At 40.2% G+C, this 12,700-nt stretch overlaps 1 protein-coding gene across 1 annotated transcript in view; it reads right to left on the bottom strand.

Moving 5' to 3' along the window:
• Positions 1-12,481, bottom strand: part of Kcnj16 (potassium voltage-gated channel subfamily J member 16) — a 27,401-nt gene extending 14,920 nt beyond the window's left edge. The window contains exon 1 of the mRNA XM_005350668.3: positions 12,190-12,481. The gene's annotated coding sequence lies outside the window, so the exon portion shown is untranslated. The remainder of the gene's footprint in view (positions 1-12,189) is intronic.
• Between the last annotated feature and the right edge of the window lie 219 nt (positions 12,482-12,700).

Genomic DNA, 12,700 nt, shown 5'->3' with positions numbered 1-12,700 from the left:
GAGAGAGAGAGAGAGAGAGAGAGAGAGAGAGAATGAGAATGAGAATGAGATTTTACAGTAAACACATCTTTTGCAAAAAAAGGAATCCAGGTATTTTCCGTTCAAAATTTGAAAACTGCCAATTCTGAGGCTCTCTAAAGAGAAAACAAACCAATAGCAATCTACAAGCATTTATTAGACCTTTTAAAAGGCAGCTATAAATAGCCTGGAGAAGCAGACAGTCTTACAGACATCTAAAGTCAGACATTGATGCGGTAATTTTTGCTGGAACAATTCACAGAAACAAATATAGTGACATTTAATTCCTCTAAGTAAAACCAGATCTCCTTTGAAACACGGAGGTGGTGGGGGAAGAGGGAGTTGATCAGATCTGGACACTGAGAACAATTGGGAAAACTGTGAAAGCTCCGGGTACCCTATCAGGGTTACATAAAGCAGCGGTTCTAAGGAGGCAGAGTATACATGCCCCTTTTTTTAGTACTGCCTTTCCTACCTTCCCCATTCCAGACCATATTAAACTGCCAATACCTCCATTTCTTGGCTCAAAAGAATATGTTTTCAGAATCTTTCTTTTATCTTTGGAAAGAAACCATTAACACATGCCGTTATGTGCAAGATTGTGGTCTATAAGAACAGATTTTGAAACCCCAAAGAAATAGGAAGTGGATGAAGGTTCTACACAGTTATAGCATGTGCATTTGCATACATAGTGTATCTTACTGCAACCTACTGAGGTCCAAACCCATACTCAGGACAGCACTGCAGTGTGTTTGAATGTGTGGTCCTCTAACAACTTGCCTTTAAAATCCCAGAGAAGGAAATGACACTAGCAAATTCTGGAACTTTTTTAGCGCTGTCATTGGACTGCGATAGTACCACACGGCTTTTATACGTCCTCAACACCAGAATCTGCTTCTTTAACATTTTACTGAGACTAGCTATGGAAAGATAATAATTTGAGTTCAAATGTTTGATGGCTCACTAGGAAGAGTTGGCATTTTTGGAAGAGGTTACAATGTCCACGATTGAGTAAGTTTGTTCATTTGGATTTGTGTTTTGAAGGAGAAAGTTGCCTTTATAAGCTGGTACCTGCTTCTCTGCATTTGTGGAAAAAGTACTGCTCTGGGCATAAAATGAGACTGTGCTCCAGAACCTATTCTTAGTGAAGGTTTAACAACAGGACTTGTAGCTATGATCACTTAAAGAGAATTAAATAGTATGGATCGGGGTTGCCTTTGCAGAACGTCACCGTCTTTGAGGGTAGGTTTCTATGACAAGGGCATTAAGCAACCTTTGTGTGGGCATACCTGCAGTGAAAGGGAAGATGCGCAACTTCCAAGACTTGTTTAAAAGTTCGCTTTCCATCTAATTGTCTTGACCTTCAGGGTACTTGAGGAAGATGTGCCAGAACTGCCCAGAAGAACTCCTAGCATCACTGAGAATAGGAATCATGTGAGATACCTGGCACTTACTTTGGGTAACTAAACAGTCTTCCTTGTGGTTCCATGCCAGGTTGCCTATGACTGACCTATAATAGATTCCAGACAGTTTCATTTGAAAGTGGCTCTGATTAGAACTAACTGTGCATTCCCAAACAAATGGAACTTATGGAAAGCATATGTGCCAAGACTTTTGACCTCCTCAGTTCGGCATTAATGGTATCCTGACAGAAACCTAACTCCGGTGTCTCTGTTACGATTTTCTCATTTGGGATGAGGGCCTGCAAACTGTCCTCTCTGGCAACATGAAGGCTATTTATTAGTCTATTGCATCTGCTGGGAATCAGTGAACTCACAGATGTGTTATGCTTGTAGACTAGGAACTCCCTGGATAGTGTCTACAACTTCTCTGACCTTTAAATGATTCAGTATCTGTTTTAAGTTGTCAAACCGAAAACTCAGGGCATTTTTATTGGGGAGGAAAATGAAGCAACTGTTATCGCTTGTTGGCTCAATTCCCATTTCCCTGGTGGATACAGAAAATTGAGAAGGCCCTAAAATACAAGACAAGATAGCCTCTAAGGAAGATCCAGACAAATAGCCTCTTAAGGATTCTACACGCTGCACACTGCTAGCAAGTGGGATTAACTTTCTATTGCTGTGTGCATTCCCAAGGCTCTTAGATGGGAAGAATGACCACCGGCGAGTTTTTGGATGATTTAGGTAGATAGTAAGACTAAAGTACATTTGATAGACCCTTGAATTTTCATGAATCCGATTTTCTGTGCTTTCTCTTCTCATTATACTTTTGTTTCCGTGATGGTGCTGTAGATTAACCCAGCCTGACCTAACTTGAAAGGTTTGAATTTCATTATTCATGAATGTCTACACAAAGTGACAACCCAAATCAGCAATATTTTCCTCAGAAAGGTAAGTGAGGTATATCTCGGTCCCAGTGTTTCTCAAGCAACAGTATTTATTTTGGCGGGACCTAGACTGTCAGGCTAAGCATAGGCAGAGGCACTTTTTGAGTTGTATGTCCTTGTAAAATGATGAAACTTTCTCTTAAGTGACTCTGTTTCACAACCAAATGTACTGATGCCTTCAATGGTGTTAAAAACATGAAAATGGTTTCATGTATTCGATTTAATCAGTATTCAACTGTATCTGTGATGACCTGGATTAAGGATTGGAATGGTTCTTATTGTCTTTAAAGAAAGCCAGCCTTGTTCTACCGGAGATGTTTTCTCAAAGAGCCCTCTTAAAAAGCACACCTCTGTGAGAAAGTAGTATCAGAGTGATTGAGGCTGGGGCTTCATGAGAAAGAAAGTTGGCTTTGCTTGAGACCTTCTCAGCATCTAAAACTCTAGCTGGCACCCTGACAATATGCTTCTCTGGTTAACTTTGCTTCCTCAGCTGATGAAGGGAGTTAGAGCCATACACAGATAAACTGTAAAAGTAAAATAATAAGAAACCAGATTGTGTTTAGCTCGGAATAAGCTCATGCTTCTTAAAGAACAACCATCTGTGTACCTGGGGATGCTATTCACTCTGGCTTTGTGTTCTCGGAAACACAAAGACAATGTGATCAGTTAAAGACAATGATTGCCAGGCAAAAAACCATTTAGGAATTCAAATATTAATACCTAAGTCTAATTCATGCATCAGGCAGTATGCCTATGAAAATTTGAGTGATGCTTAAATCAAACAAATGCATTTCCGACATGCCACTCAAAACTTTTTATTCACCAAGGATTTACACAACATAGAAATACAGTGAACAAACTCTAAAATATTTTGAAACCAGAAACGAATGTGATTGGGGTGTACTGTATGAAATCCCCAAGTAATTAATAAAAATATTATGCTGCAGAAAAATAAAGATTATTTACAACAAGTTTTACTATAAATCATGTGCCCACTTCCCTTTGGTTTGTAATGCCTGGAGAAGTACACAGAGATGAGTCAATTGCTTTCTTTGGAAATAAAATTTGATTTTGCTATCACTTCATCAAAATGCCATTAACATGCCCATACAATAAATATCATTGGCAAGAAATTCATCCACTGGGAATTGTTTTGAGGTTTAAAATACAATCGAAGAATATGCTAAGAATGTTGGTTTTTTTCATTCATAGAACTTAGGAACAGAGGCAGAAATGCTGTTTGGGTGTTGTTTCTACAGTGTGAAACTTCATTGGCATTTTGGATTCTTTTGTTGTTGTTGTTTTTTTTTTTTTGTGTGTGTGTGTGTGTGTTTTTCGAGACAGGGTTTCTTTGTAGCTTTTTTGTCCTGGAACTAGCTCTTGTAGACCAGGCTGGTCTCAAACTCACAAAGATTCGCCTGCCTCTGGCTCCCAAGTGCTGGGATTAAAGGCGTGCACCACCACCTCCCAACCTGGATTCTTGAGTCTCTTATAACTTTTCTGTAAGGGCAAACTGGGGACCGAAATTTAAAAAAGAAAGGAAGAAAGGAGGGAGAGAGGGGGGAGGGAGGAAAGGGAGGGAGGGAAAGGAGGGAGGGTGGAAAAAGAGGGAGAGAGAGAGAGAGAGAGAGAGAGAGAGAGAGAGAGAGAGAGAGAGAGAGAGAGAATGAAAAAAAGAAAGAAAAAAAGAAAAATGTAATGGTGAGGCCAAGCTCAAGGTTAGGGTACTTGCCTTGCATGTGTGAGACCATATAAACATGCAATTAAAATCCAACCCTCCGAGGCAGATTTCCAGCCAGTTGTGAGTGTTCCCATGCCAGCTCCTGTATCCACAAACATTTTTTTTAAAGGACACATATCAAGCTAAGAAAATATTTGTGCTTTTATTCATTCACATTTAGCTAAATGGCACCAGAAACTTTTGAAAGCCAAGAATTATAAGGCTGACTCTCTGACCCTCTGGGATTTCCACTTGGATCACAGCTCTCTTTCCCTGAGCTGCAAAAACATGGCAACAGCTTGGGTCTGCCTAACCATCAAGCAAAGCAGGTCTCCACCTCCTTCCCTGAAGCGGACCTCTTCTGTTTTGAGGCAAAGAATACCCTGTATGGAAACAGCACATTGGAACCATTCATCTTGCTTATGTGTGGACATGCTGCACTGCTGCTTTCCCTGAAGAGATCTTACTCTCAATCACATATAATAGCACTAATCAAACAGCAACTACATAAGCAGTGATGGCCAGGAAGTCATCTGATCAGTGTGTGTATAACTTATCAGTGTGGTACAACCTTCAGGTCTTTGGCGATGCCAATCAACATTCATCTATGTGTTCCCTGTGTCTGCTTTTCAGACATTGATGTGGGAGTGTCTATCAATCTGTTGATTTCATTGGTTAAGCAATAAAGAAACTGCTTGGCCCTCATAGGTTAAAACATAGGTGGGTGGAGTAAACAGAACAGAATGCTGGGAGGAAGAGGAAGTGAGCTCAGACTGGACAGCTCTGCTCTCTGGAGCAGAGACGCCATGCTCCCCGCTCCTGGGCAGACGCACGTGATAAAGCTCCAACCCAGGATGGACGTAGGCTAGAATCTTCCCAGTAAGACCGGTGCTACACAGATGATTAGAAATGGGCTAAATTAATATGTGAGAATTAGCCTAGAAGAGGCTAGATAGAAATGGGCCAAGCAGTGTTTAAATGAATACAGTTTGTGTGTTGTTATTTCTGGCATAAGCTAGCAGGTGGCCGGGGTGCTGGGGACGCAGCCCCGCCTGCTCCTATTACTACAGGACATCACCCACTCATTGCTTCCTCTCTTCTCTCAGGGTTGCAATGCCTGACCACTAATGCCTGCTTCCTAATGATGATCATATAATGCAGGTTGTAATAAAAACGTTTTTGAAGATACAATTTAAATTTTTCATTGTATATATTTGTTGGACATGTATTGTGTTGCATAGGAGCAATTCCCTACACATTTATAGCATACACTGAACATTCCATTTTATCCCCTGGCATTCTATCCCATCATCCCTTCCCTCCCCCATTTCTTTTTCCCATAAACTCTCTTTTGTTCTCCTAGACAATTTTATTCCCACTTACTCTATATGTATATATATATATGTGTGTGTGTGTGTGTGTGTATGATTTTATGCATTATATAAAATCTAGAAGCCACATATAAAACATTATATTAGTCTGAGACTAGCTTAATTTGCTCAATATTTCTAGTTGTATCCATTTTCCTACAAAAAGGACTCTTCTTTATGGCCACAAAAATTCCACAGTGCACACATGCAGCATTTATCTATTCCTCTGTTCTTTTCTCTGATATTGAACAGAACCCAACTAGTGAAGCCAGTACCAGCACTTGCAGACCAACTTTAAGAGGACTACCCAGAAGTGGGCACAGAGTTTATAACTCCATCTTTGTAGTTCTACACAGAGGTTTGACTAACACTAGTGACCCTTGCTTATGATTCTATCACCTATCACTTATATGTTTTGTTGTTATTGTTCTTGCTTTTGTTTTAAGATCTCACTGTGTATACCAGGCTGGCTTTGTACTCACAGAGATCCATCTACCTCTGATTCCCAAGTGTTGGGATTAAAGGTCTGTGCGACCAGACCCTACTAAGTATATTTTATGTTACATTTATATATTTTATAGTTTGTCAATTCCCTAGCTACAAGAGAAACTGAAGCAATTTACTAAAGAGTGTTCCAAAAATCTAGGATTTCAATCAGTTCTCTATAACTAGACAAAAATAATGTGAAGAGATCAATGTCACACACTGGGATTGCCTGTCCTTTTTGTGTAATGCTGAGCCTGGTTTCTAGAATTAAACTGATCTAATTCTAATCTTCTGTATCCCTGTACCAGGTTGCTGCAATATAGTTCAGTTTACCTGAGCTATATCTACTTTGTCTGGATAAGCCAAAACATTGAGTAAATATCAGCCTACTAAGCCTGACCAGACCAAAGCATTAAGAATCTGAAGACTCTGCACTTGGGAAGCAGAGGCAGGAGGATCCCTGTGAGTACAAGCCAAGCCTGGCCTAAAGAGGGAGTTCCAGAACAGCCAAGGCTACAGACAGAGAGCCTGTTTCAAAAAGAAGGGAGGAAGGAAGGAAGAAAGGAAGGAAGAAAGAAAGAAAGAAAGAAAGAAAGAAAGAAAGAAAGAAAGAAAGAAAGAAAGAAAGAAAGAAAGAAGGAAAAGAAAATGAATCTAGAGTCTCCCATGGCAAGAGGCCGAGGAAGATCTGACAGGGCAGTGTTCAGTGTTCTCACGTGTAAGATTACACATCCAGTGACTGAATGAGAGACAAGCCTTCTTGTCTTTGAAAGCCCTTTGGAATGAAACCAAAATGTTTAAAGACAATGGGAAATACAATTCCATGTGGATTATGTCATAGAGTATCCTGAGGAGGGTAGCAAGGGAAAAGCTTTGTTTGTACACACCCAAAGTATACAGGATTCTCTCTACACTGATTCTGTCTGCAGGCAGATGCTCAGCTCTTGTGGGTGAATTAGTCCTAGTTTCAAAGACCCAAGCTTGGGTGTGGTGATGCACACCTGTCATCTGGTATGGCAGGCAGAGGGAGAATTGTGAGTCTGATGCCAGCCTGAACTATTTGGTGAGACCTTGCTTTCAAAACCAATTACGAAAGGTCTGCAGAGATGCTTTTGCACAGCTTCACGTTTGGTTTCCAGCACCTACATGGCAGCTCGCAGGCATCTGCACCTTTAGTTCCAGGAGAAGTGATGCCCTCTTCTGACCTCCTCGGTCATCAGGCACATACATGCAGAAAAAAAAACACTCCTATGCATAAAATAAAAACAAATAACTTTGTGTGTCTGGAGAGATGCCTCAGCAGTTAAGAGCACTTGTTCTTCCAGAGAATCAGGGTTTATTTACCAGTGTGTGGAGCAAAGACTGTCAGGGCTTTAATATGCTTAATGGCTAAGAAAAGAGGAAAGACAAGGAAAGGAGAACACAGAGTTAAGGAATTTAAAGAACTGATCATGCTTAATGTGTAGTAGATTCAGGTTAGCAAGTTTTATCCAATCACAGGTCCCAGATACAAAGTTGAGTCTAGGGATCGCCACATATGGACAGTACAAAATGTGATACAATCCTCAGTCGGAGAAGAACTTCTTAACTGTCAGGCAATTCATGTCCGGGAACATGCTTACTTCTTTTCCCAGCAGCCCTGGAAACTAGGCATCAATATCATTCCCTCCCTGAGATACAGCCCTGCTGTTTGACTAGCTTGGTAGACTTTCTGGGATCAACAGAAACTATTGGGAGGAAGGGAGTATGAAAAACTCGTCCCATTCTATCCCGAAGGTTTTGTGCTAGGAAGTGCTTTGCCACTGAGACACTCACATGGCTATCTCAGTCAGTAGAGCATGAGACTCCTAATCTCAGGGTCATGGGTTCATGCCCCACATTGGGCACCAGATGTAGCACACACTCTAATTGGTCTTAATAATAAAATCCCAGAGTCAGATATTGAGGTAAATTCTGAAAGATCAGAGAAGTAAAGGAACCAGTTATTAGAAAGATATTTTACCGCTATCAAACCCTCATATCAAAGTGGGAAAGATGCTGTCTCCATGAAAGCATGCTTCTGGGATGTCATGATGGCTTTGCACTGTTAGGAGCAAAGAAATGGTTGGGAGCAGAATCATTATTGACATATCATGGGACACTTACTTCTTATAGTTTAGACCCAGGTTCATGACAGAATTAATTGCTAGGATTGTTGATCTTTGTCCCCAGAGATGTGCTACAGAGCTATATTAACAAGAACCTAGGAAATTTCCAGCTCAGAACCTGGAGCTGAAAGGGCTACACATGAGATAAATTGACCTTAACTGTAGGTCTTAGAGGAGGTCACAAGCAGGGATATTAAAGAAGCTGGACCCCAAAACCTCATCTGAGTTCAGCCCAGGCTATGGAGCAAGCAAACTAAGATATAAGAAACAATGGCAAACAGAATGAAAAACATCTTTCCCAGAAAATTCAAGGCAACTATTAAAAAAATAGATTTTCATTCACAAAGAATTTCTGGAGAAAGTAATAAAATTTGTTGAAGTATAGAGATATTTTAGATCTGGGGGTCTATTGAAAGCATTTTTAAGCAGTCATTGTAATGGTAATGATGACAGTCGGAAACAAGAGAAAAAGAATGAATGAAGGAGAAACTAAGATATACACTCAAAATATATAAAAGCATATTCAAAATCTTCATCAATTATCATAGTGAAACAGTTTTTTTTTATAGGTTGGACATGCCTATTACTGCCCTAGGGCTGAGTGGCTGTAACCATCCATACGAGAAGCTTATAAGATCAGTGTTATTAACATTCCCCACAGAAGGAGACTGAAGGGCCATAGCTCATGAGACCTTCATCAGGTCTCCTTCAGATTCCTTCCAATGATCACTGTTGATAATGTAAGCAATTGATTGGGGTGGGATTTCTTGGTGGGGTCATCAAGATGCTCAAGCTTCCTCCCCGTGGTCTAGCTGCCCTTTGAGCCATCCCTCTTACTAGAAGTAACTACAGAGACATCATAAGTTCACTTTTCTAGACTTGAATGGAATTATTTCTTTGGTTTGTAGATGATCTAAGTAGGGGTGTTAGTCCATTATCTCTCAGGAAAAAAAAAATCACCCAACAAACATCAACTATGCTTTCTATTTGGTGACCTAGATTTTCCCAAACACTTAAAACATGACTCTGATCTGAGTAGCTGACACCCTTGCATGCAGAAATGGGAAACCATATGTATGAGTTTGTGTGTGTGTGTGTGTGTGTTTGTGCATATATATATAAATGTATATGCAACAGAGATAGATGTCCTGCTTTGTTATGTTAATCTAAGAACTGCTTACTGAAAGTATACGGCTACAAATTTAATACCCTTATCAACAAGAATATTTTTTCACTAATATTTTTAACAATAGACACCATCATGGGACTATTTGTTTGAAATTTGTGTAATCAAAGGGTTTGTGGAGGAATTTCCTGCATTTGTTCAGGAGTTGGGCTAGATAACTCTGAAGTTCTCTTTTAACATAAAGATGCTAAAGGGTTTCATGTGGTGAAGTTTTCATCAACAAGCACACAATATTTACTGTAGTATTAAGAGATGAACAGTTGTGAGTCGCTGTCTAAGAGGATTAAAATTAAAAGTGTCACAAAGACTTCATCATCTCATTAGGATCTAAGCACTGGAATCGTCTGATGTCAAAGGAGAATTGCGAGCTTTGCTGTCATATCAACAGGAAATGTCATTTCCTTTCTTGCCTGGTTGCTATCTTTGCTTTTGATCAGTGTTGACTTTTATAGTTTAGTTGACTTGTTTTCTTTCTTTTTTTTTTTAATTTTGCCATCTGCCTGTACTCAAACCTTAAAAACAAATCAATAATAGGATGAGAAACAGTTCCCATGCGATTTGAACAACCATTAAGAAAAACTCAGGAAGTCATATGTGGTAGCACATACTAATTAACACAGTGCTTGGGAAACAGAGGCAGGGGAATTGCTAGCAGTTTAAGGCCAATGGGATCTACATCATGGGTTCTAGTTCAGATGCGGGTACTTAAAGAGACTCTGTTTTTAAAAAAAGAGCGAAACAAACAAACACACGCTACAGGAAATGCTCAAGAACCACAAATTATTCTGGGCCAGTAGCTTTTGGGCTCCAGGTGTCCCGATCCCCTGTGAGGCTAGAGGTACTTCCTCTTGTAAATGAGTAAAATTCTGGGTTTTTTTGTATCTATACCTGTATCTGTACCAATGTATACACACACACACACACACACACACACACACACACACACACACAAACACCGTCTGTGTCCTATGAAGGGCTTCTCACGTTCTAATCACCTAATACAGCAGATACATCATTTCTCAAACCAAATATTGTCTTCACTTTTGCCAGTCAGCACTGATTGTAATGGACAGACTGATTTTCATTTGAACCTCATCATGACCACTTACTTCATGTAACCCAGACTAGTTACTTTACTCCTTGAAAATAGGTAATTACAAAAACTAAATTGGAGAGCCCTGTGGAGTAACAAGTCCTGTCAATGTTTAGAAGTTGTATACTAAGCTTAAGTACTTGAGTCAAACAAGGGCTGACCTGAAACAATCACATGTCAATCAGAGATGAAGCTATTGGGCAGATTTACTCAATAGTGGATGCTTTGATATGAACCAGCTTGAAAGATCAAAATATAAAATGGTTAATATTTATTATACCATTACCAGAAGAGAATGTGCCTGGCCCTAAATCATCTTGCTTCTTCCTCATGCCAGCCCATCCCAACATACCATCTCTGACCTCAGCTACATAACTAACCACAGAGACTGCTCATCAGCAGAATGAGGCCCAGGGGTGCAACACAGCTATTGAAGCAAAAGCCGTGGCAGCAACACATCACAGTCGATAATGCTGCTACAAGTACCTTTTGAAAAATTCTACCTTCCCTACTGCGTATTCACAACTAGCTGATATTTTTCTCAAAGCTGAGAACAAAGTGTATGTCCTTGATTCTTGGAACTGAGCCATTTGTTGGAATATCCCACTGAGTTCAACTATTAAATTAAGTCACTCTTTGCACTAGAATTTCCCTCTTCTTGAAAATGGAGCTAATGGAAATTATCTCCATGTAGTTTGTGGTCTCTATGTGCCAGGTACGGTATCAATAGAGATTATATACTATCTAGGGACCGATACTGTTCAAGGTTTTTCTGAAGGATGTGGGGAGAAACTGAAAAACTTGGAAAGGTCACTCTTGTTAAGCAGTCAATTCTGACTGGACGGTAAGCTTTTGGGAGCACTGCAAACACTGTCTCAGCCTCCTCTGAGTTCTTAGGATGATTCAAAGACTCACAGGAATCAAAGGGAGCTTTTGGAAGGCAAAGATTCATGTGGCCAATAAGATATTTACTGCCAAATCCATGATCCTGTACCTACAATAGCCTTAGAATCGCCACACAGTCCAACTGCTTTCTTTCTGATTCTGTTTTTTTCTACTAGTGAAATGAAAACTTGCAGACAAGGGATAGCCTGAGTATTATTTTCTCGATAGCATCAGTTGAAATAAAGTAATTAATAGAAGCAATTAATGGAAGGTAAACATTAAATTTTAGAAAGCCTGGTGATCATTTGTCCCTAAACAGGTTGCCATGTTTAGGGGTCGGGTGTTACTCTTCACAACCAGTAGTTGCTTTCTGCACATATTCTAATAATCATAATCCATTCCCATATTTCTAGTTGTGAAGAAGTAACTGTGAAAAAAAAAACCACTGCAGAAGCAGGACCTATCGCACAGCTTCAAGCCCTTCATATTCTTTTGTTGTCACTTGGAGGCAGTGGAAGGGTGACAAAGATGTACAGCATAGCTTTGTTTTATGAATGCCTCTTTGTACAGGAAATTAAAGACTCACTTCTTCCACACCAGCCACATCAAGCAACAAAAATCACATCCCACCGGTGAAGTCACTCCTCTTTTAATCTCCCTCTGTCTGAATGTTGCTCTTCTTAAAAAAAAAAAAATCTATAAACTGCATGTTACAGTCTTAGTCTGTTTGGTTTGGTACTCCCTAGAGATGATAGGAAAGAAAAAAAAAAGAATTCCCAGTCATCGGCCTCATAATTATAAAACATGACTGCATAGACCATGGAACATGCAGGTGCCCATTAAAAGCCTGAACGCAGAAAGCATGAGCTTAAAGGAACAGATGAGTGAGTGAGTAATTCAGGCTTAGACCACTTTGTATATGACGGCAAGCTCTTACCTTAGTTACAGACCCAAACCCTGGGACCTTTTCATCTTCACCACGAATGCAGCGGACACATCTCACGCTCTTTTCTCTGTGCTCTTCTAGTTCACTCTCTGAGGCTGTCAGCACCTACCACACCACCATGGAGATGAGAAACCCCAGAGCAGAATCTCGCTCTTTTTTGCCTTTCCGGACACATTCAGCGCAGACAAAAGCCAGAGTTCTCGGCGTTTACTCGAGTGAATCGACACTTTCTTTAACTGGTTCCCATGCCTACTCATGGTAGAGAAGCTTGCCAAAGGGGACTGACAGAAAACAAGAAGCCAGGAGAAATATCCTTTCTCTCTGCTCATTTACAACTCAGTCTTTTGATTGCAACTCTAGGAGCCTGTTAGATCACAAGAATCTCTCAAATTACCAAGTGGCCACATGCTGCCCCTGAAACATCACATTGACCCAGAAGGCTGAATCGTCTCGTGCTGACATCCCTGGGCTGGTACAACTTCATCCAAGTCTGATCTTCTTA

The sequence above is a fragment of the Microtus ochrogaster genome, chromosome 7 (genome assembly GCF_000317375.1).
Source record: "Microtus ochrogaster isolate Prairie Vole_2 chromosome 7, MicOch1.0, whole genome shotgun sequence".
In the NCBI taxonomy this organism is placed as follows: Eukaryota; Metazoa; Chordata; class Mammalia; order Rodentia; family Cricetidae; genus Microtus; species Microtus ochrogaster.
The sequence above is the reverse complement of the archived record's forward strand: the minus strand, read 5'-3'. Positions and strand labels throughout refer to the sequence as shown.